The sequence below is a fragment of the Oryzias latipes genome, chromosome 13, assembly GCF_002234675.1.
Source record: "Oryzias latipes chromosome 13, ASM223467v1".
Taxonomy (NCBI): domain Eukaryota; kingdom Metazoa; phylum Chordata; class Actinopteri; order Beloniformes; family Adrianichthyidae; genus Oryzias; species Oryzias latipes.
This window is the reverse complement of record NC_019871.2, coordinates 6,116,370-6,138,838: the sequence shown is the minus strand read 5'-3', so window position 1 is coordinate 6,138,838 and position 22,469 is coordinate 6,116,370. Positions and strand designations below refer to the sequence as shown.

Below are 22,469 nucleotides of genomic sequence, written 5' to 3'. Positions count from 1 at the left end.
CGGCACAACCCTATCTAGGATAGAACTTATTCTGCTTTTTACAAACATATATAAATAGTAACATTAGATTGAAGAAATTAACTTTCATCAAAAACTGTTGAGTTGCAAATTAGAAAAAATGGAAGTCATCACCACAGATTCACATCACTGAACCGTCCATCAAAGTAATCTTGGTGGTTTGCTATGATGACAATATATCTGTACATGAAGACACTAAATAAAAAACTTTCTTTACACGGACATCAGTTCTGTAGACCCTAGATCTAAATGATTATGGGTAAAAGCTGAAGACTTCCGAGAATGGGTTCTGCAAGCGTTTAATACAGAATGAAAGTTTAACAGTAGATAGGAGACATGAAAAAAAGAGGAATTCTTTGAACCCTTTGGGACCATTTCACAAATGAACTCCCTTTGAAGCACAACGAGTTAAATTATTTATATTCTGCCTGCATGTAAGCAGACCAGGTGATGCCACATAACCTTGTGCAGTAAATCCCACTCATTTTACAGGTGCTTTTTAAAAAGTTTGCTGTACTTCGTAAAAAAAAAGAAAAAAAAAAAGAAGAAAATTCCAACCTCGTGCTGTTTTGAAGCCATTTTTTTAAATTAAAATGTGTACATCTCCAAACTGATTTGCGCTGCCAACACTTGAAATCACATCTTCCATTTATGTCACATTAATATTGAATAAATTGATCGACTGGAACTCTGCGAAATGACAGCTCAGTATAATGTAATTAGGAGGTGATAACTCAAAGAGACATTTCCAAGAAAGCAGAAGTTTGACTTAAGAATGAAAATGCAAGCCATCTGAATAAATAAAATATGTTGAATGTGTTGAAATACTGGGGATGCAAAACAAACATGATGCAGAAAGGATTTCTGTTCCATTAATCTGAATTCTAAAGGTATCACAGCAAATTTCCCAGTGTCATATCTTCGTGGTCAAACTGATCAGACTCCTTCAGAGTTAATACAACAACAACAGCAAGTTTTGGGCTCCAGGCCAGTGATAAAATGACTCTGTAAGGTTATTCAACATTTTTTAGTGTTAAGATATACAGATAATAGGCCTGCACAATAAACTGCAAATTTATCGTTATGTGCAATACGCATATGGCAAAAAGACGGCAGAAATTGCAATAAATGGTTAAATTAAAAGTGCTAAAATAAACTTATGGCAGCTTGAAGTATAAAAAGAATCAAATAAATCTCTTTATGCACTTGACTAATCAGATGGACGCCTTTATGTGTTGACCAATCAGATGGAGCTCTTTTATGTCATATGTTGGCCTCCTATGTAGACTAGGGTTAACTCTTATTTAAATTAAACTGTTGCAGTGAAATGGAAACTATGTTTTGGTTGTTTTGCCATTTTTTCATATATCGCAAGTTATACCGTCATTGCAATATTGATCACTAATATCGCATGTAGCTAGTTTTCTTCACATCGTGCAGCCCTAACACATACCAATTAATAACACCCAATAGAGTTATGCCAACTCTGAAAATTCAACACTGTGTTCAGTGTCACTTTAACACTGTGTAGATAAGGGCCTCTGGCCATTGGTAGGATGCACACACGAGCCACGCTCTGATTGTCTAATTTTCTTAATTTCTAACCACCAGGCTGTGCACACAAAACAAACAACATTTATTGTGTGAAGTGCACTAACGGACCCCTTAGGCAGATGTGCATCTCACCTACTTCAATCTTACCCTTACATGTTGATTGGTCCCTATCACCTGTCACTAACAGCATGCCCATAGGAAAAAGAAAAGTGCATTAACATTTCCACTACAGGCTCACTGAATGGTCTAAAGCCTTGATTCTTCATGTGGGCACCTGCTTGCCCCGTACAGATTTGCCCATTTTTTATCTGCAGTTGTATTAAAATGTTCAGGGATTTCTTGATATTTTTGATAATAGAGAGTAAAACTTAACTGATAGAAAGCTTCACAGAAGTAAACTGCCAAAAGGAGAAAAAAAAAAAAAAACAACCTCTGGGTTTGAGTGAAACGGCTGCAGAGCATCTCTGTTTGTACATGTCATGCAGTAATTTTCAGATTCATTTTAACAGAGAGACGAAGTTAAGAGCACAGACGCACCTCTAACAGAGGGCTGGAAACAGGAAAACAACTGTTAGATCTGATAAGTGAGGTAAAGGTCACATCCAGCACGGAGAAAAAAAATCTGACCTGATCCCTGTATTTAAACCATGGGGCAGAAGTTGCTATGGTAACCACAGAGTGGTGAGCTGAATAAAAGTTGGTAGTAAAAGGTGTTTGTGGAAAGCCTTGCTTTCATGCGTTAGTGCTGCGGCAGTGACTAATGCGTTTTATAAGTTGACACAAATGAAAACCTCAAAGGTTCAAAGGGAGGCTTCCAAACAGGTAGTCTTTGGTTCGGTGTCACATGTGCGGCAGCGGTAACACGATTACGCACCATCCTGAGGAACATCTGTGGCAATGATTCATGAGTCTAATTAATCCTCACTTTACCTGATGGTGATGGTCACAACCAGCAGGGATACAATCTTCTAATTTCTACAAAGGAGAAAGCAGAAATGCTGACCCAAAGTTGTCCATAAATGAATTTGGGAACCGAACTGAGGGGTGCGACTTCAGGCTTTATTTTAGTAGTTAAGGATCCTATGGGTGATGTCAGACATAATCCCTCCTCTGAGTTTATGTCTGTACAGTTCAGCAACAAAACTGACAGTTTTCCACAACACAGATCTTCAAAAAAACAAAATTTTTACAAGAAACAAGTACAACTTTCTATTTGCTGTTTTGACTGTGGAAATGTCTCGGCTGCTCTGAGTGGACACTTGACCTAAACCAATTCCACCAAAGGTGTGAACTTTTGTAGGAATTCTCACCCACTAGAACAGAACAGAGTCTACTCCATTTACAGCAGGCCCAGAGTTTGTAAATGTGTCTAATCTGACAGACAGTCTGCTGGATTTGGCATTTGTGAACGCTCATCTGCAATCTGCTGCAGAAAAAAAAGAGGGATCCACCTGAGAACCAAAGGATTTGTTTTGTTTGCAAAAGATGATGCCATTCAGTAACAGTCCAAAGAAGAAAAATGCAAAGAGAGTAAATGGAGTTAGTTCATAGTGCGTCTGACTAAAACAATAAAGCAAATGAAGCACATAGCAAAGATGAGATTTTGTTTTTTTCTTTTTGTATTGACAGCACACAAAAGCAGTGAAGCAGTGCAGGAGCTTATCCACATGGAGGTTTTTTTCTTTAATATAGTTCAATAGAGTATTATGGCTATCATAAAATAATAAATACAAATATAAGCAAAAAGCAGTAAAATTATGAGAAAAAGAAACACATTTAATAAGATAAATTAATACATTTATTAGAAAAAAATCGAGAAAGAAATTAGTAAATGTATGAGTTAAAAAGCCTAAATTCTACAAGGAAAAATGCATTTTCAAAAATAAAGTTGTAATTTCATGAAAATAAAGTCATACATTTACAACTTTATGTTTGAAAATGTGAAAAAAAGTCATTTTAAGACTATTCCCGTAATATGTTGACTTTTTTCTCAAAATTTTAAAACAATTTTTTTTAAATGCCGACTTAGCCCACATACATTATGACTAGTAAAATTAGTACAATTCTTTCCTACGACTTTATTGTTGTACAATTTACATTTGAACTAATGTAGTTTTTAAACAACTTTATGACTTTATTCTCATACATTATGGTATTTCTTGTTTTTGTGATGTACGTAAGAATCCGCTATTTAAAAGTGCAGTGTTAACGATTCGTCCAATCAAACTCAATGTCCCATAAGGGACTCTGAACATATTCTTCTTAGGGCAAAATTTTTTTACAACAAAGAAATTCCAACAGTCATAGATACAACTAAAAGTGAGATGAATACATTTCAGTTAATGACTAATCTGTCATGTTAATGATGCTAAAAACATATTGGCACACTTCATGTTTTCTTTAACCTTTGAGTAAAAATGAGTCTTTACCAAATCTGCATTTTTTTACACCACTATGGCGAAGAACAAGGCTCTTAATGGAGTTTACTTTCCCTCCATATACCTTTTCCCAGATTGCTCACTCGTGAAATATGTGGGATCAGATGTAATTTGCACTTCTAACACGTGTATTTGAACAACTTTAATATGCAAATCAGTCTGCTAATAAAAGAGGGAACTGGAGGACCCGAGCCAACCTTGAACCTGGCTGATTGATGACAAACACGGCTCTAATACAGGAGCTGTCTTCTGAAACCACAGAAAAAATCTAGGTTTAGGATAGAACTTATTCTGCTTTTTACAAAAGTAGTCTGTTGGAAAAAAAGACAAATCTTCAAATTTATAAATATCAACATTAGGGTTGAAGAAATGGACTATTATCAAAAATGTAGAGTTGCAAATTAGAAAAAATGGAAGTCATCACCACAGATTCACATCACTGAACCGTCCATCAAAGTAATCGTGGTGGTTTGCTATGATGATAATATATCTGTACATGAAGACACTAAATAAAAAACTTTCTTTACACGGACATCAGTTCTGCAGACCCTAGATCTAAATGATTATGGGTAAAAGCTGAAGACTTCCGAGAATGGGTTCTGCAAGCGTTTAATACAGAATGAAAGTTTAACAGTAGATAGGAGACATGAAAAAAAGAGGAATTCTTTGAACCCTTTGGGACCATTTCACAAATGAACTCCCTTTGAAGCACAACGAGTTAAATTATTTAGATTCTGCCTGCATGTATGCAGAGCAGATAATGCCACACAGCCTTGTGCAGCAAATCCCAACCATTTTACAGGTACTTTTTAAAACGCTTTGATTTCAAACCAACAACTTTTAAAAAGTTTGCTGTACTTCCAAAAAAATAAAAATAAAAATAGAGATTCCAACCTCGTGCTGTTTGGAAGTCATTTCTCTGAATTAAAATGTGTACATCTCCAAACTGATTTGCGCTGCCAACACTTGAAATCACATCTTCCATTTATGTCACATTAATATTGAATAAATTGATCTACTGGAACTCTGCGAAATGACAGCTCAGTATAATGTAATTAGGAGCTGATAACTCAAAGAGACATTTCCAAGAAAGCAGAAGTTTGACTTAAAAATGAAAATGCAAGCCATCTGAATAAATAAATATGTGTTGAAATACTGGGGATGCAAAACAAACATGATGCAGAAAGGATTTCTGTTCCATTAACCCTTGTGCTATCCTAGGCACTTTAACATTGGGAGTTGGGTCATCTAGACCCACTAAACAGAACGTTGAACCTTTTTTCTTCAATGATTTGTGATCTTCACTGGTGCATGGATCACATGAAATCCTCTCCACCTTTATCCACCTTTGTCATGGTAGGAAGAACACCTCAATGTAAGGGTGGGGTCATAGGATAGCACAAGGAAGGATCAGAATGGTTAAGGTACAAAATATTTAGAAAATAATCATTGGATAAAAAAATTCTATATTTTTTATCAGGCATACTTTTTATGCTTTTATCTTTTTTTTTCTGCTGAACCTCCTCCCTGCAGATAATTAATTTTCTTATCAAATTGGTGTGACTAATAAGCGACACCAGAGTTTTGATAGATTTCTAAACTTGTTTTTCTTCTCTTAGGAAAAAACAAATGATGATAGGATACAGAAAATCATTATTAACAAGGAAAACACATTTCATCTACAACATGTTATCTTATCATGCAGTTTTAGATCAAGAATAAAAGGAATAAAACTCCAGAGACAGTTATTGTTTATGTATTACTAACTCAGCGTTGCTGATAATTGTTTTTTTTGCTCATACTTTATTTTTTATTTTTTTGGATATGAATTATATTCCATAAATGCTGTCAAATGAATCTAATAAATTTCTTTTATGTTATCCTACTCCAATCCTCTTGGGACCGGCATAGAGGTAGAGAAGGTAGCAGGGAGCAGCCCGGAGTCGAGCCCTGGTTAAACGGACGGAAGGCGCCGCAAACCAGCACGAGCTAAACCGGCTCCCCTATGTTTTGGTTATCTAAATAAATGTTCATATGTTGTGCTAATATAATATACATGTATTTCTATTCCCTTTATGCAGCTAAATACAGTTTTGGTAACTCTATTTATGTTTTTTATTTATTCCGTTTTTATGATTTCACTTTCAATATGAAATGTCCGTTTTTGTCCTATATTTTGCTAAATAAAATTTTTCTTAAAAGTGCAACAAAACTGTTTTTTTCTTCTTCTTTTTTTGCATTGTTTTGCCATCTGCAACTACACAGAGTAACGTATAGTCTGAACATTGGTCTGGTCGTCTACTAGTGGATGCATCAGAATGGGGCAAAGCAGGGAGTTTGTGCCCCCGCCCAACATATTACTACCTACATCACAAATACACTCTTTACACTTTTTTTTCTGCTCCTGTTGTATATTGAATAAAGAAATACTCAAAAGTGCAGCTTTAAGCTTAATTTTCCTAAAACATGTCCTTTATCATCAGAAAAATGTCACCAGAACATGTTAAAAACACCAAAAATACAATTTTTATCCGAGTGGGTCTTTAATAGTAAAATGGAGTTCAGAAGCAATTAAATGATGAGGGAACACTGGTTGCTAGGCAGCCGGAATAAAAAAAGAAATGAAAGAATGTACAGCATGTTGAAGTATTGTGCAGAGGCACTGGTCCAGAGGGCTGCAGCACAGAAACTGTTATGTTGAAGTGTTATGGCTCAGCGCATGAGAGTACATACTGATACAGCAGAGCACGTGAACGCCACAGCCAGAACAACAGGCAACACTGAGCTGAGCGGGCCAACCTCTGTGGTGAAACACACTCATTCATCAAGCAGGAACCCAACGTGTGATAAACAACGACACAGGTTTTAGTTATGTACATATCTAATAGTGTGTTTTTTTATTCATGCACTCAGTTCCTTAATTAGCGGCTTTTGTGCAGATTCAACCCTGATTGCAAAGAAAACCCTTTTTTTAGTTCAGGTGCTGCTGAAAGCAAAACACCAACATCAACAAATGCACACTTAAATATGAGAAATCTGACAATTTTTTATGAAGTACACGCAGGAAAGACAGAAAAAAGAAAAGAAAAGCCACCGTTTGAGAGCTTCAGTGCAAACGCCAATATATTGGATGGATTCTGAGTTCTTTAATGCTGAACACATGAAGCTAAAAGGGTTGTCAGTTGGTCACATGCACCCCCCCCCCCCCCCCCCCCAACAGGCATATAATATAAAACTGGTCAAAATGAATGTGCATTCCATTTGCATATATATTTACGTGTCAGAATAGCATCATGCTTGGCTGGATTGCATTGAGAAGTCAACAAACTCTTAAAGCTTTGCTACAACAATCTTTTCTGTGGCTGCTGGAAAACGTTTGCAATTTCACAAAAACGCAGCATGCTGGTTCCAAATCATACTAGCAACAATCTTTCCAAATTTGTAAAACTATATTTGGGAGCTGTGTGGCCCCTTGATTTTTTGGAACAAACAAATTCTTAAAGTTTAACATCAGCGCTTTGCTCCAGTGTTTACATGTTGTCGACTACCTTAACTCTTCATTGACTGTTGTTGGTCCCCGGCGACATCTTTGGTGTTAAACGGTTAAAAACCTACAATATCTGCTATAACAAGTAGCGTAAAGCCATGTGAAATCAGTATTAGAGGAAACTAATGTAATGCTTCGCTCCAACAATTTACCTTGTTTAAAAAAGATTGTGTCAAAAGTAGAAATGGTCAAATGCTATCAGTATTCTTTCACACCGGGTGCCTGTGGTGCATTCAGGAACACGTTACACGCGGTTTCATGAACGCATATTCAACCGGTGGTGTTTCACACCGGACCTGCTGGGAGGGGCTTCTTCTTCTTTTGTTGTTCTACTGCTTACTAGTGCATGTCCGCTACCTACAGAGGGATGAAACTTGATGTGAAAATTCAAAGTGGTGCAAATCCTGCAAATCTCTCTCCAGGTTTTTTTGTTTTCATTAGCTCTGTTCTTATACATTTTCATCTTGGTGTCACATTAATCCGGCCAGGCACAAAACGCAATTATTGACTTGTCTTTCTTCATCATGTTTGGTACTTCCATGTTTTGAAAGTGACGCTACATAAATGTCACTATTAAATCCGAGTCCTTGATTGGTCACAGTGCCACGATTATGAGCGAAGAAGTTCAACTGGTTGAACTTTCAGCACGCGATCATTGAACGCCCGATTTGTACGTAGAGCCTGCGACCGGACTGAAAACCTTGCGTGGGGACATGCGATCAAGAGCATTCCGGATGCAGAAGCCCAAAATTCTGGTCTTTACGCGTTTGCATCGAACTTTTATTTGGAAATGGCCGCTTGAACGTAAGTCGATGCAGCCAGTATGAATGCAGCTTTAGACATAAGACCCACACTTCAAGCCCAGAAGAATGCATTTTTGGCTTATTTTTTTGTTTTTTTTTGAATTACAGCATCTTTATTTATCCCCAATTCTATTTAGTCTTATAGGCAGGAGTTTAACTTGAATAGCGATGTTCTTGAATTAAGACAAATCAAAATAAAGTATACATATTAAAAGACAACATAACTTAACCTTTTAAGACCAGAGATGTTGATGGCGATACCTATATAGCGCTCTGTGTTCGACATATTGTTACCGTTTACAAGATCAACTTGAATCAGCTGATACTGACGTGGAGATAAGCGACTTTTCCTGTTAGCTTTGCGTGGTATGCAAAGAATCCGCTGATTTGCTTTGATTGCATAAACACTTCATCACTGTAAAGTGTTGCATATCATTCGAAAGAACTTCAGAATCCGCTGAAATTACGTGTATGTAAACGGTTGAAATTTTATGGTAGTTGAAAGTATGTCAACCATAGGGGTTTAGAAAAATTTACTCTTATTTTGTTCCTGTATAATATTTGACATTCGGAAAATGATGTCCAACTTTTAGGCACTCCTTGTCACGCTCCACCAGTCAAGTCACCACCGCTTCTCATCTGTGATAAAGTTAGCCACTGGCAGCCAAATGCAAACTTAAAGAAAACTTGCAATGAAAATGGAACAGAAAGCTGTGGAATAGTGGGAATCATGGTTGCCTTTAAGCAACGTCACGCAAACAGACAGTTTCCCCACAAAGAGAACCCCTCTCTGCCTGTCATTGCAACAATGACATTAAAAGGATTCGTAGCGAAGACCAATTTTCTTGTAGTGCAGTGACATATGTGTCAGCGTTCAGCCCTGCAGGACGGCGAGGGAGAGCAGCAAAGGTGAGCAGCCGGAGACGACTTCTTTGTGGGGTTTTCATTTCATTTTTCCTTTTGTAAAATGAAAACTTTGATAATGAAATCATGTTTTAATTTAAACAGTATTAGAATATCCAGCTCAATGAAAGCTCTGTAAAAGAATATGATAAGAAAAATGGAAAAATAATTAAGGCTCCTTTAATAAAATATTTCCTTTGTCTAATCACCTTTTTAATAAAGCAAAAAGACGTAAATTTCAATGAACACATCAAACAAATGAATGATTATACAAAAAAAAGTAATGAAGTTAAAAGGTAGCAGCTTTCACATAACTAGGTATGAAAAATAAATAATTCTTAAAGAAATTCCAATTTTCTCTGCGAGACTACAATGAATGATTTGTGGGGATTATTGCCAATTTTTATTTGAGCAAATTCAATTTTCTGTAGAAAACATCACAAACATCTATTTTTTTGATAAAAACAAACGTTTCTTTTGACCTAAAACATTGATTTCTGCTCTTCTGCATTGGTTTTAAATTTCTTTTGGACAGGAAAATAATGCCTCCCACCTTAATCTTTTTTTTTAATTATTTTTTTTAATTCACAAAGTGCCAAGAAGGTTGTTTTTGATTTATTTTTTATGTTCAACAGCTTCATCCAGAGTCAGTGAGCTGTCTCAGATTTGAAATCTTGGTGCAGAGCATGTAGACTCCTCTGCTACACTCAAGCCTATGTCAAAACTTTGCTACTGGAAAAGCTCTAGTGGTTCTTTTTAATAATCAAACAATTTTTTTTTCTTCAGGGTCTGTGTTGATTTTTCGAATGAATATAATCTGCGTATTTTATTTTAAATAACTGATCTGCATGTGCTATGTTGATTTTCAAAATAGTGTTATGTTTATTTTACATAATTAATAAGTAATTCATCGTTGTCATGTGATTATTGATACTTTCCTATTCTTAATGAAATGAAACTGTGTTGGGAAGGTTGGTAAGATACCTGATAAAATGTTATGAACCAGATAATGATAAATCATGTAATAAAATGGTTACGTTAGAACAGGGGTGGGATTATATAAATTTGCTTCCTTCCACTCCCCTTTAAGCAATTTTTGATTTAATGTCTAATTATCCTGAGTTTGATACGTCTTTGTATGAATGTATAACAGCTGATTGTATTGTTCTGTGCATCATTCCTGCTTTGATAGCTTGAAATAAACAATTTCAAATCAAATCAAATTCATAAATTGATTGAATATGTGTGATTTTGATTAGAAGAGTTGCTTAAATAGTTACCATGTGAGAAGTATGTAATTAAGCTCAACTGGAAACAACTCTACGTAATAAATCTAATTTGAAGTCACCGAGTTCTCTTTCAGAGAAATGTAAATTGCCCATTTTCACCTGAGTGGCCCTCTGCACCCCAAAACTACATGAATGCAAAAAGGTTTCATCCTGCTCTAAGATGAATCATATGCTCTGACTCTCTTAAATCAGAAGGTCAAGTGTGTGTCACTAATTGAATCTAATCTTGCAGTTTGAGCTATCAGCCTGATGCAGATGTTGCCCTAAACTCTGCATAAGACTCCCCCGAAACTGCTTCGCCCGATTTTCACGTCTTCATCTGGCTAATGTTTGCAGAACATAAGATTTTGTTAGACTTTGGAAAGATTTAAAAAAAAAAAAAAAGAAAAATCAAAGAGTTTTATGCTTCATCTTGGCTGTGGAAGATAAGGCCTTTAACTGTCATAAGAAATTAGGAGCTGCCTGCTAAAAAAGCCTCCATCCTGAGGCTAATCCCCACCATCATCTTTACCATCTCTAAAATACTTACAAACTATCTGTGCAGGAAATGCAACCGCACATTTCTGCACCAATGCAATTAAACAGAAATGCTGAAGTTTCAATAGCCTATATGTATTTTTCAAACTTAAGGGGACTCCTGATTATAAAGTGCTCTGTTAATGAATGGTCTATTTCCTACATTGTAATAAATTATAATTATAAATATAAGGTGCATTCACTGAGACAAAAGAATCGTAGATAAGTTCAACAGTCAGTCAATTAGACTTTATTAAAATAAATGCCTTCACAGTAACTCTAGAATTTGTTTGACATTCTACACGTTAGCCTGTTCACAATCCCTGTAACTCCTAATATTGAACACATAAACACATAAAAACATGATATTGCTTAAAAAAAAAAAAAAAAAAACTAACTCCCAACCTTGTTAGTAACACCTTTAAAAAATACACAGTCCGACATTGCCAGAGTATTCACAATGCCTGTAACTCCTAACCTTGTTTGCAACACATAAAGAAACCATCACGACTAAAACAAACGTTACTGTGACAATACCAACTTCTAACCTTGATAGTAACGCTCAAGAAAGAAAACACAGTTCGACACTGCTGCATATCATTACGTTAGCATATTAGCATATTCATAATGTAATCTAGCCACAGGGGTTGCAAGCCAGTAACTTCTGTGCCGGTCCCAAGCCCGGATAAATAGAGAGGGTTGCGTCAGGAAGGGCATCCGGCGTAAAAATTGCCAAAATAACCATGCGAATCATCCACAACACTTTAGACATACCGGATCGGTCGAGGCCCGGGTTAACAACGACCGCCACCGATGCTGTTAACCTACAGGGTGTCGGTGGAAATTTGACTACTGTTGGTCGAAGAAAGAGGGGAGGCAGAAGGGTCCGTTGCCAGAGAGAGAAGGGAAAAGGCAGGAACATAGGTTTGAGAATAGGGACTCTTAACGTTGGCACAATGACAGGGAAAGGCAGAGAGCTGGCAGACATGATGGAGAGAAGGAAGGTAGATGTACTGTGTGTGCAGGAGACAAGGTGGAAGGGCAGCAAGGCACGTAGTATTGGAGGAGGATACAAACTGTTCTATCATGGTGTTGATAGGAAGAGAAACGGGGTAGGTGTGATTCTGAAGGGGGAGTTTGTAAACAGTGTTCTAGAGGTGAAAAGAGTCTCAGACAGGATGATGAGCCTAAAGTTAGAAATTGAAGGGGTGATGGTGAATGTAGTCAGTGGGTATGCGCCACAGGTTGGCTGTGAGTTAGAAGTGAAGGAGAGATTCTGGAGTGAGTTGGATGAGGTCATAGAGAGTTTTCCCAGAGGAGAGAGAGTTGTTATTGGAGCAGACTTTAATGGGCATGTTGGTGAGGGCAACAGAGGTGATGAGGAGGTGATGGGCAGGTTTGGTGTGAAGGAAAGGAATCTGGAGGGACAGATGGTGGTGGACTTTGCGAAGAGGATGGAAATGGCTGTAGTCAACACTTACTTCCAGAAGAGAGAGGAACATAGAGTGACATACAGAAGTGGAGGTAGGAGTACTCAGGTGGACTACATCCTATGTAGACGAGGTCATTTGAGAGAGGTTAATGACTGCAAAGTGGTGGTAGGAGAGAGTGTAGCCAGACAGCACCGCATGGTGGTGTGTAAGATGACTCTGGAGGTCAGGAAGAAGAAGATAGGGAAAACAGAAAAGAAGACCAAGTGGTGGAAGCTACAGAATGAAGAAACTTGTGAGGAATTTAGGCAGAAGTTGAGGCAGGTCTTGGGTGGTCAGGATGAACTTCCAGATGACTGGGAAACTACAGCAGAGATTATCAGGGAAACAGGTAGGAAGGTGCTAGGTGTGTCATCTGGAAAGAGGAAAGACGGTAAAGAGACTTGGTGGTGGAATGAGGAAGTACAGGAATGCGTCCAGAGGAAGAGGTTGGCAAAAAGGAAGTGGGATGTAGAAAGGACTGAGGAAGGTAGACAGGAGTACAAGGAAGCGCAGCGTAGAGTGAAGAGAGAGGTGGCAAAGGCCAAACAGAAAGCTTACGATGAGCTTTATGACAGGTTAGACACAAAGGAAGGAGAGAAGGACTTGTACAGGCTAGCCAGACAGAGAGACAGAGATGGGAAGGACGTGCAACAGATAAGGGTGATTAAGGACAGAGATGGAAAGGTGCTAACAACCCAAGAGAGTGTACAGAAAAGATGGAAGGAGTATTTTGAGGAGCTGATGAACGAGGAAAATGACAGGGAAAGAAGGGAGGAAGATGTGGTTGTTGTGGAGCAGGAAGTAGCAGAGATTGGAAAGGATGAGGTTAGGAAGGCTCTGAAAAGGATGAAGAGCGGAAAGGCCGTTGGTCCTGATGACGTACCTGTGGAGGTATGGAAGTGCTTAGGAGAGACAGCAGTGGAATTTCTAACAAGGTTGTTCAATAGGATTTTAGAGAGTGAGAAGATGCCTGAGGAATGGAGGAGAAGCGTTCTGGTCCCGATCTTTAAGAACAAGGGTGACACGCAGAACTGCAGCAACTATAGAGGAATAAAGTTGATGAGCCACACAATGAAGCTGTGGGAAAGAGTAGTGGAAGCCAGGCTTAGGAAGAAGGTGGAGATTTGTGAGCAGCAGTATGGTTTCATGCCCCGTAAGAGCACCACTGATGCCATTTTTGCTTTGAGAATGTTGATGGAAAAGTACAGAGAAGGTCAGAAGGAGCTGCATTGTGTGTTCGTAGATTTAGAGAAGGCGTATGACAGGGTGCCGAGGGAGGAGCTGTGGTACTGTATGAGGTCGTCTGGAGTGGCAGAGAAGTATGTCAGAGTAGTTCAGGACATGTATGAGAGAAGTATGACGGTGGTGAGATGTGCTGTAGGTCAGACAGAGGAGTTCAAGGTGGAGGTGGGACTACACCAAGGATCAGCTTTGAGTCCTTTTTTGTTTGCTATGCTGATGGACAGGCTGACAGACGAGGTAAGACAGGAATCTCCCTGGACAATGATGTTTGCGGATGACATTGTAACTTGCAGTGAGAGTAGAGAGCAGGTGGAGGAACAGCTAGAGAGGTGGAGGTTTGCTCTGGAAAGAAGAGGTATGAAGGTCAGTCGTAGTAAGACAGAATACATGTGTCTGAACGAGAGGGATCAAGGTAGAAGCGTTAGGTTACAGGGGACTGAGGTGAAGAAGGTGCAGGAGTTTAAGTACTTGGGGTCAACAGTTCAGTGTGATGGGGATTGTGGAAAAGAGGTGAAGAGGCGAGTGCAGGCAGGTTGGAGCGGTTGGAGGAAAGTGTCAGGAGTGTTGTGTGACAGAAGAGTGCCAGCAAGACTCAAAGGAAAGGTGTACAAGACAGTGGTGAGACCAGCTCTGCTCTATGGGTTAGAGACGGTAGCAGTGAGACAGAGACAAGAGGCTGAGATGGAGGTAGCAGAGATGAAGATGTTGAGGTTCTCCTTAGGAGTGACCAGGTTAGACAGGATAAGGAACGAGTACATCAGAGGGACGGCTCACGTTGCCTGTGTTAGCGACAAAGTCAGAGAAGCCAGACTGAGATGGTTTGGACATGTTCAGAGGAGGGATAGTGGATATATTGGTAGAAGGATGTTGGAGATGGAGCTGCCTGGCCGGAGGGCAAGAGGACGGCCAAAGAGGAGATATATGGATGTCTTAACAGAGGACATGAAGTTGGCTAACGTTAGGGTAGAAGATGTTCATGATAGAGTGAGGTGGAAAAGGATGATTCGCTGTGGCGACCCCTGATGGGAAAAGCCGAAAGAGAAAGAAGCATATTCATAATGCATTTAACCAACCTCATTTTCAACATTTAAAAAGACAAACGCCAATTGTAGGGGTATCTGAAGCTGTAGTGGTGTCCTAATGTGTTTTATCAGCTAATACTGGCTATCCCTTTGTCAGTAAGGTGATCCACTACACGCCTGTGGCAGGGAGCACAGATGTTTGAAGGGATAAATGTAGGGATACAGAGAAGCCGTAGATCTAGGGATGGGGAGTTGGATTCAGCAAACAAATATAGCTAATAAAAAAGTTCCTGTGACTACAAGTCCCAACCCTATTAGTCATAACACATACAAAAAATAATTTGACCCATAACATACGACTGCCCATACCATAACCCCACCACCACCATGGGCTACTCGATCCACAACATTGACATCTCACCCACACAACGCCACACATGCTGTCTGCCATCTGAGAGGACCAACATTCCACAGGCCACAATAGACAACCTGATCAACTCTATGCGAAGGAGATGTGTCACACTTCATAAAGGCAAATGAGGTCACATCAGATACTGACTGGTTGTCTGAGTCCCCTGACCCCCTCAATAAAACAAAACTTAAGATTTCAGAGTGGCCTTTTCTTGTGGCCTGTCTAAGGCACACCTGTGCAATAATCATGCTGTCTAATCAGCATCTTGATATGGCACACCTGCGAGGTGGGATGGATCGTCTTGCAAAGGAGAAGTGCTCACTATCACAGATTCAGACAGATTTGTGAACAATATTTCAGAGAACTGGTTATTTTGTGTATGAGAAAAATGTTTCACAGCTTTGAGTTCATACCATAAAAAATGGGAGCAATGACAAAAGTGTTGCGGTTATATTTTTGGTCAGTGTATATGGGGAAAAGTGACATATATACAGATCCCTTCTAAGTTTACTGCTTACTTTTACTATCTGAACCACTAAAAAGCAAACTTTCCATCAGGTATTTTTGGCCAAAATACTTGTAAAAAGAATTTTGAAAGATTGCTCCAAGGACACTCAAAGCTGTCTGCAGTTGACTTGCAAAGTTACCAGTGAGGACAGCACAAAGACAATAAGTTAAATGGGTTGCTTAATTAGCCAAACTGAGGCAGCAGGGCACGTCAGATAACCGCAACAACTCATTTCAGACGTTCAGATTGGATGCTAAAAGGTGAGAAAACTAGAGAGAAAGGCCGAACACTTCTGGTGTCATGCTGCTCGAGTTAATTAGATTACCTCTTAACAGATGCACGCACTTGGCACGCTGCACAGCCTCAATCTACAGCCACCTGATGTGGTGAAAATCACAAAAGAAACACCAAAGACAAGTCATGATACCTGACACGTAGCTCAATGTAGCCCAATTAAAAATGCATGATTTTCTTCACACATACTTTAGGATGACAAGAGTGTGACATCAGATTGCCTGTTTGACTCATTGGACATCAAATCTAAGTCATCCATAACAGTGACGAGTGGAGATGGGTGCTGAAAGTCTTTCATAGGCAGATGTTGTGAGGCAATTACATAAATTAAGCTGTCAGATGGGTCATGAGGGACGTTTGTCTTCCAGGCTGTGCCATACCGACGGGGCCTCCCTTCCAGACAAAGTGCCTGATAGGAAGGAAGCCGAGGAAGGGCATGCCTCTGTCACGATTACCAACGAAGCTTAAAAGAGCTATCTTTAATCTAACAAATGTATGTCATCTCAAATCTTAACAGGGAAAGATTCCCAGGGCGCAAATTCTTATCTGCTGCTTTGTTTTGAGAGCAGAATAACACCCTTGCATGAGCTGAATTCGGACAACATTTTATTTGCACAATCAAGTGTGGTCGGCCTAGCTTTAGTGTAGTCACATTATAGAAACACAAATAACATTTTACTATTATATTAATATTCTAAAAACACGGAGAGAACCAACATCTCTGCCAGACATTTTACATTGTTTCCACCTCATAACAGCAGCCGCATTTCTTTATCGGTTGAAAAAAGGAGCTCCCTCGGGTGTCTGTTGGGACAATTTCCATCTCTAGTCAGTGTTGTCACAGTAGATACATGTTTTTCAAGTTTCCCAAAGGCTTGCCATCATCAGAGTTGTCATTTTCAATTAGCCGTGCTCTTAAAAGCCTGACTGTTGGCCCAGGTCAATAAAAATTTCCATTTAAGAGGTTGAGGCAGCTGTAACTTGAAGATTGATTTCATTTAGATTGAGATTAGCTGCTATGCTAATTAGCATTTCATCTCACACCTGTCCCCAAGTGGATTTGCAGACATTTTAAAACCAGAGCTGCAAGTAAATCACTGATTTACACCCAATGAGGGCAAAACTAGTCTCTAATTGGTGGGAAATGAAATCGGTACAGCTGTGTCCCTCACCCAGGTGCCCCCTCTGATTAAAAAAAGAAGACAGGAAATGTGTCAGACCCCCATCTCTAGCTGTGTTTCCATTGACTATGAAATTGCCCAAATTGAATTTGCAATAGTAAATTCGACAAATGGAAAGACAAAACTTTCAAAAAAACTTTTTTTCACCAAGTTTTTGTGCTTGGAGGAGGTGGCATTTGAGGCGTATCAATATTGACATATTTCTCAAATCTGCAATGGAAACACCTTTTTAGAATTAAATTAGTCACGTGAACTACAACCGGATGGCGATGCGGTTCTCGGTAGGAACTGGCTGCACAGCGGGCGCCACAAGAGTTCCCACAGCATCACATAGCTCATCAGCAGTTGAAGGTGTCATGTGGAATTGTTGGATCCACAGCTCTTAAAATCACAGACCACAATTTCCCAAAATGGCTTCATCTGTAGCCGCTTGCAATGTAAAGAGCTCGTATATATATATACTGAAAGCAATATTTTATATTTGGGCCAAAAAGTAAAGGTGAGTTTCAGAAGCGTCTGTCAAACTGAACTATATGAAGCTTCTGAGCCTACAAAAGCTTCAAGGTTGGTTAAGGAAAGAAACAGCAACTTTGAGAATTGGTGAGCCTAAACCCCAAAGATTTTACAGTCAAAAAATGTAGCCTAAAACAAGTAGGAGGGCAGTACACAAAACAAAACAAAAAAAATTCTGCTCTCTTTCATGGCCCAGGTATAAGACATGCACCTGCAATTTGCACCATCTGGACACGAGCAACGGGGGACCCACTAACCCCCACGTATAAAATGTTCCAGTAATCTAACAAACAGCTAACAACAGAAGAGATTACTCCGGCAGAATTCATATGAAAAAGGGCTTTAATTTAGTCAGCGGGCTTTATATAGAAGGAGCTTCATAACCGAGTCTCAGGTCTGAAGACTTGGTTTCATATGCTGGATCTGCTGAAGGGGTTCCCAGTGCTATGTCCCTGATTAGCAGCTAAGTGCAAAGAGACAAGGAGACATGATTAAGATGAGTTGCTATCATTTAAACCTAGTGTCGGAGGAAAAAAAACTAACGGGGCGTTTTCAGCGGACATGAGAGACATGGTCGTTCATAAATTATCTCATGTAAACTATTCTTGTAACAAAAGCTTGTTTTGGACTTTTTGACATCTTCTAGTTGAAAAAAGGTGCTTCTTGATGAATCCTTTCTCTCACTTCTCTTTGCACAGCTCATCTTTGGGAAAACTATGAAAGTGCCAGTATGCGGAAGCTGCAGGTGGCATCCAATGATGTGCTAAGTGTTTTTTTTTTTTTTTTAAACAAGGTGGGTGAGTGCTAGAGAGTTGCTTGTTTCTTCCAAAATTAACACTCTACTAGCTTCACAACGCACCGTCATATTCAAGTTTACCAGTAGGTTAAATACATCAGAACACACTCTTATCTTGTCCATAACTCCTATTGTGTTTAGTGTCATATGCTCTCAGTCTGATATGGAAACACTTCAAGAACTGCCTGTGTCCTTTTAACTAACTCATATGCTGGACTTTTTATAAATTTTGTTTTATGTCATTTTATTTACTTTTTTTGTGCAAGTTTTTGTTTTAATTCTTCTTTTTTAATGCTTTTGATGACTCTCTTGTATACTCTTGGGACTGCATTTATCCATTGATTGATCCATCTATCTATTCATTGATTCATCAAGCCGTCCATCTATCCACATATCCCTGAATTTGTCTATCCACGCATCCATCCATCCACAAATCCACCCATCAATTGATCCAACCATCTATCTATCCATCCATTGATTGATTCATCTACCCATCAATCCATTCATTTATTTATCCATCAAGGAAACTTACCATCCATCCATTGATTTATCCATCCATTTATCTATAAATCCATTCATCCATCTAACCATCAGTTGATTGATTTATCCATCGATCATCCATCGATTGATACATTCAATCTTTAATCCATCCATCTAAAAAAAATAAAATACATAAATTCAAACCTATCCATCCGTCTAATCAACAATCTTATTTTTGATTTGTTCTTCCATCCATCTATCCATAAATCCATCAATATAACATCCATCTATTCAGCCATATGCTGGGCGACAAAACCTCGATATCCAGAAAAAAGAAAGCTAACAGTTGGGCTCAAAGAAGTCTGCTGAACTGACCAGAATTCGTGTTAAACTGGCAAAAACTGAGAATCGTCTGTGTCCATTCTGCAAACAATACATCAAAGTCAATACAGGACAGCAAAGTGCATTGACATAACAGTGAGGTAGATGTGATAAACTCCCAAACCTTCAAAGAGTGCGAAGTAGGCTTCTTTCATCTCTGGATATCCCACGCTCACACACAAACTGCACACTCCATATAGGAGCCAACACAACCCGCAGGTCAGCATGTGTCAGAGGAGAACTTGGAGTGCTAAAATTACCGGAGCAACACCAGAGAAACACCTTTATCCCTGCGTGCTGAAGTTACTATCACTCTTTCTGCTCGCTCCTGGAATTTTTTTCCCTCGAAACCTCCTGCCTCCGACTGTACCACAGCGCTCCTCCTATGTTCTCTGACACATGCTGCATCTGTAATGTTGCTGCCAGCAGAGTTTCCTCAGTTGATCTGCAGAAAATCTCATGTCAAACGTGGAGAATAAGACCACAGGCCAAAAAAAAAAAAGAATAAATCAGCATGATTTTTATTTCAATATTGTACTAACATTAGTAGGTTTTTATTAGTAGGAACAACAAATAGTGCACCATTGTTTTTTAATGCCTCTAAATGGACTTGCCTTAAAAATAAAGAAAGGCAGGAGCGACTGGGAGATTTGTACAGTGGCTCTAAAGAGCAAATCACATCACTACGCAAAAACATTACAAAGATTACAACAATTAAAAAAGCAAAACAGTTTAAAAAAAACATATGTTAGAAATCAAAACATTTTGGAAAACAAAATAATTTCAAGAAATAAAAAAGATTTAAAAAAAAACTAAAACAAAATAAGAAACTGTTCTGACATCACAGAGGGGTGTTAAAGAGTTGATTAAGCAATCAACAAAGTTTTGTGGCAGCTGTGGCCAAAAGATTAAAAAAGCATATGGAAAAAACAAAGATATTGTTGTTTAGTGTCATGCTTTTGGTTTTATGCAAAAATTTGATTTGATTATTTTTATTTTTAAACATTTCATTTTGATTTTTGGAAATTACTTTTTTTGAAACATTTCATTCTTGTTTCATTTTTTTTTTTACTTATTTATTGTTTGTAATCGTGTTTTAGTTTCTGGAATTTTGTCTTGATCTCTAATTATTTTTTTATTTTATTTCTTTTGAGGGGGGGGGGGGTTGATTGCTTTGTGATTGATTCCATTGCTTTAAGCGAGCACGTTTTCTTCATTCTGATCCTTTTCATCTTATTTTGTAAAATAACTTACACAAAATCATTTGTTTTTCTTGCTGTGGAAATGAAAAGAAATAAAGAAATTTATATATATATATATATATATATATATATATATATATGTATATATATATATATATATATATATATATATATATATATATATATATATATATATATATATATGTTTAAGTGTTTTATTGATTGTACCTCATAATAACTTAGAGAAACTTTCAAAAAGATGTGCAATAATATAAATACGATCCAAATCAAGGAGCCGGAACCCTCAAGCCACAGTACAATCGTCTTACACCAAACATTCAGCTGCAGCAAAGCTGCAAAATTAGAGTTTGGTAGATTTGCATATCTATGATTAGATAATTCCTGTGGGTCCACTTGTGTGGTAAGTGGTGTAGGAAGCCTGCAGCTCTGCAAAGCCAAAGCTGCGCTCCTCAAAACACAAAAAAGAGCGCAGCTTCTCTCCTTTTCCTTACAAAAAACTGGTTTTGTTCTGATAACTAAAAGCTCCTTTCAAACGCAGCTAGACCTTTCCCTTTCAAGTCCCACTCAAAGCCGTTTTGTTTCCACTGTTTCGGGCGTTTTGCTGCTTTTATTTCAACTAAAAAAGAAGAATCCAAACCCGCTCAAGGCGTGATAAATATAGACACGGTGCGTGATGTGGACACGCGTTTCAGCCTCCATTCATTCCTAGCAGGAAAGTGACTACAACTATGTGAGATATGATTGGATAAAATGTTAGATGTCAAAATAAAAGTCGACACATTTCTGGTTTAGAGGATCAGCTTAATCAAGAAAACTGTTTAACCAACCACCACGCACGCACTGCAACCTGAGGCAAAAAGGAAAGCAAACTACTCACGCAGATGAAAAAACAAAAAGTCCAGTTTTCTTCTTTTTTTCTTCGTCGATCCAGATGCGTCTGCGATGCGTTTCCCGATACAATCCACTCTCAAGTCCTCCTCTCTGTCAGCCGCTTCACCTGCTCAGCCTCAAGCGGCGCATCCTCCCGTAAAAACAGCGGAAAGCTGGATGCTTCTCTCTGCCGGAGCCTCCGTCCGCGTCCTCCTCCTCTTCGGGGAGCTCCGTCTGCGCCGTGCGTCGCGGCGGACTGAGGGTTTGTTTGGGTCTCCTCACTGTCTGCCTCCACCGCTGCGGCCGGCTGAGGCTCTCTCTGCAGCGCAGCATCCCATCTCTCTGCTGCTCGTCGGAGAAGGTGGCCCTTACATACTTGAGAGGAGTGGCAGCGCACGGGTTGGTGTCCCCGCGCACGCCGACACTGTGCGCACACTGTGCAGTCAAGGGTTTCAAGGCTGAAACAAGTTTAATTTCTTTTTTTTAATCATTTATCTTATTTTTTCTAATATATATATTCTTGCCAAAATGTATCGCGCAAAATGGTCTAAATAAGTTATATAGGACTCAATCCTCGCGATTTTAACCTTTTGTTCATGCTTTGACCACTAGAGGGCAGTACTTCACAGAGCGGTTACTTATTAGTGATCTACAGTTTCCACTTCCAGTTTGAACCACTTTTGAAAAAGAAATTGACTTTCACTTCTCCAAAAAGCCACTAGATAGCTCGTTAAATTAGTTCTTACTCAGATGTAAAAAGGCGCAGAATATATAGTTAAAGGGTCTATAAACAGCTTTTTTAAAAGCCTTTCAGAGGAAACTACATCCACATATGATTACCCTTGGCACACTAAAGAATAATTTTCAATGAAACATTTGTTATTTTCACAGCTCATTTCCTAACCTGGAAGTAAGATGACTCGATCTCTGAGGAACCGCCTTTCGCACGGCCGCGAGTCTGCGTCTCGCCCACGGAAACAAACAACATCCGAACTTTTGCTAAGATG

The 22,469-nt window shown here is 38.8% G+C and overlaps 1 protein-coding gene across 2 annotated transcripts in view; it reads right to left on the bottom strand.

Moving 5' to 3' along the window:
* The window catches only part of cntn5 (contactin 5), a 178,790-nt gene extending 156,963 nt beyond the window's left edge, over nucleotides 1–21,827 (bottom strand). For both annotated transcript variants that reach the window (XM_023961649.1, XM_023961650.1), the window contains exon 1: nucleotides 21,470–21,827. The gene's annotated coding sequence lies outside the window, so the exon portion shown is untranslated. The remainder of the gene's footprint in view (nucleotides 1–21,469) is intronic.
* Between the last annotated feature and the right edge of the window lie 642 nt (nucleotides 21,828–22,469).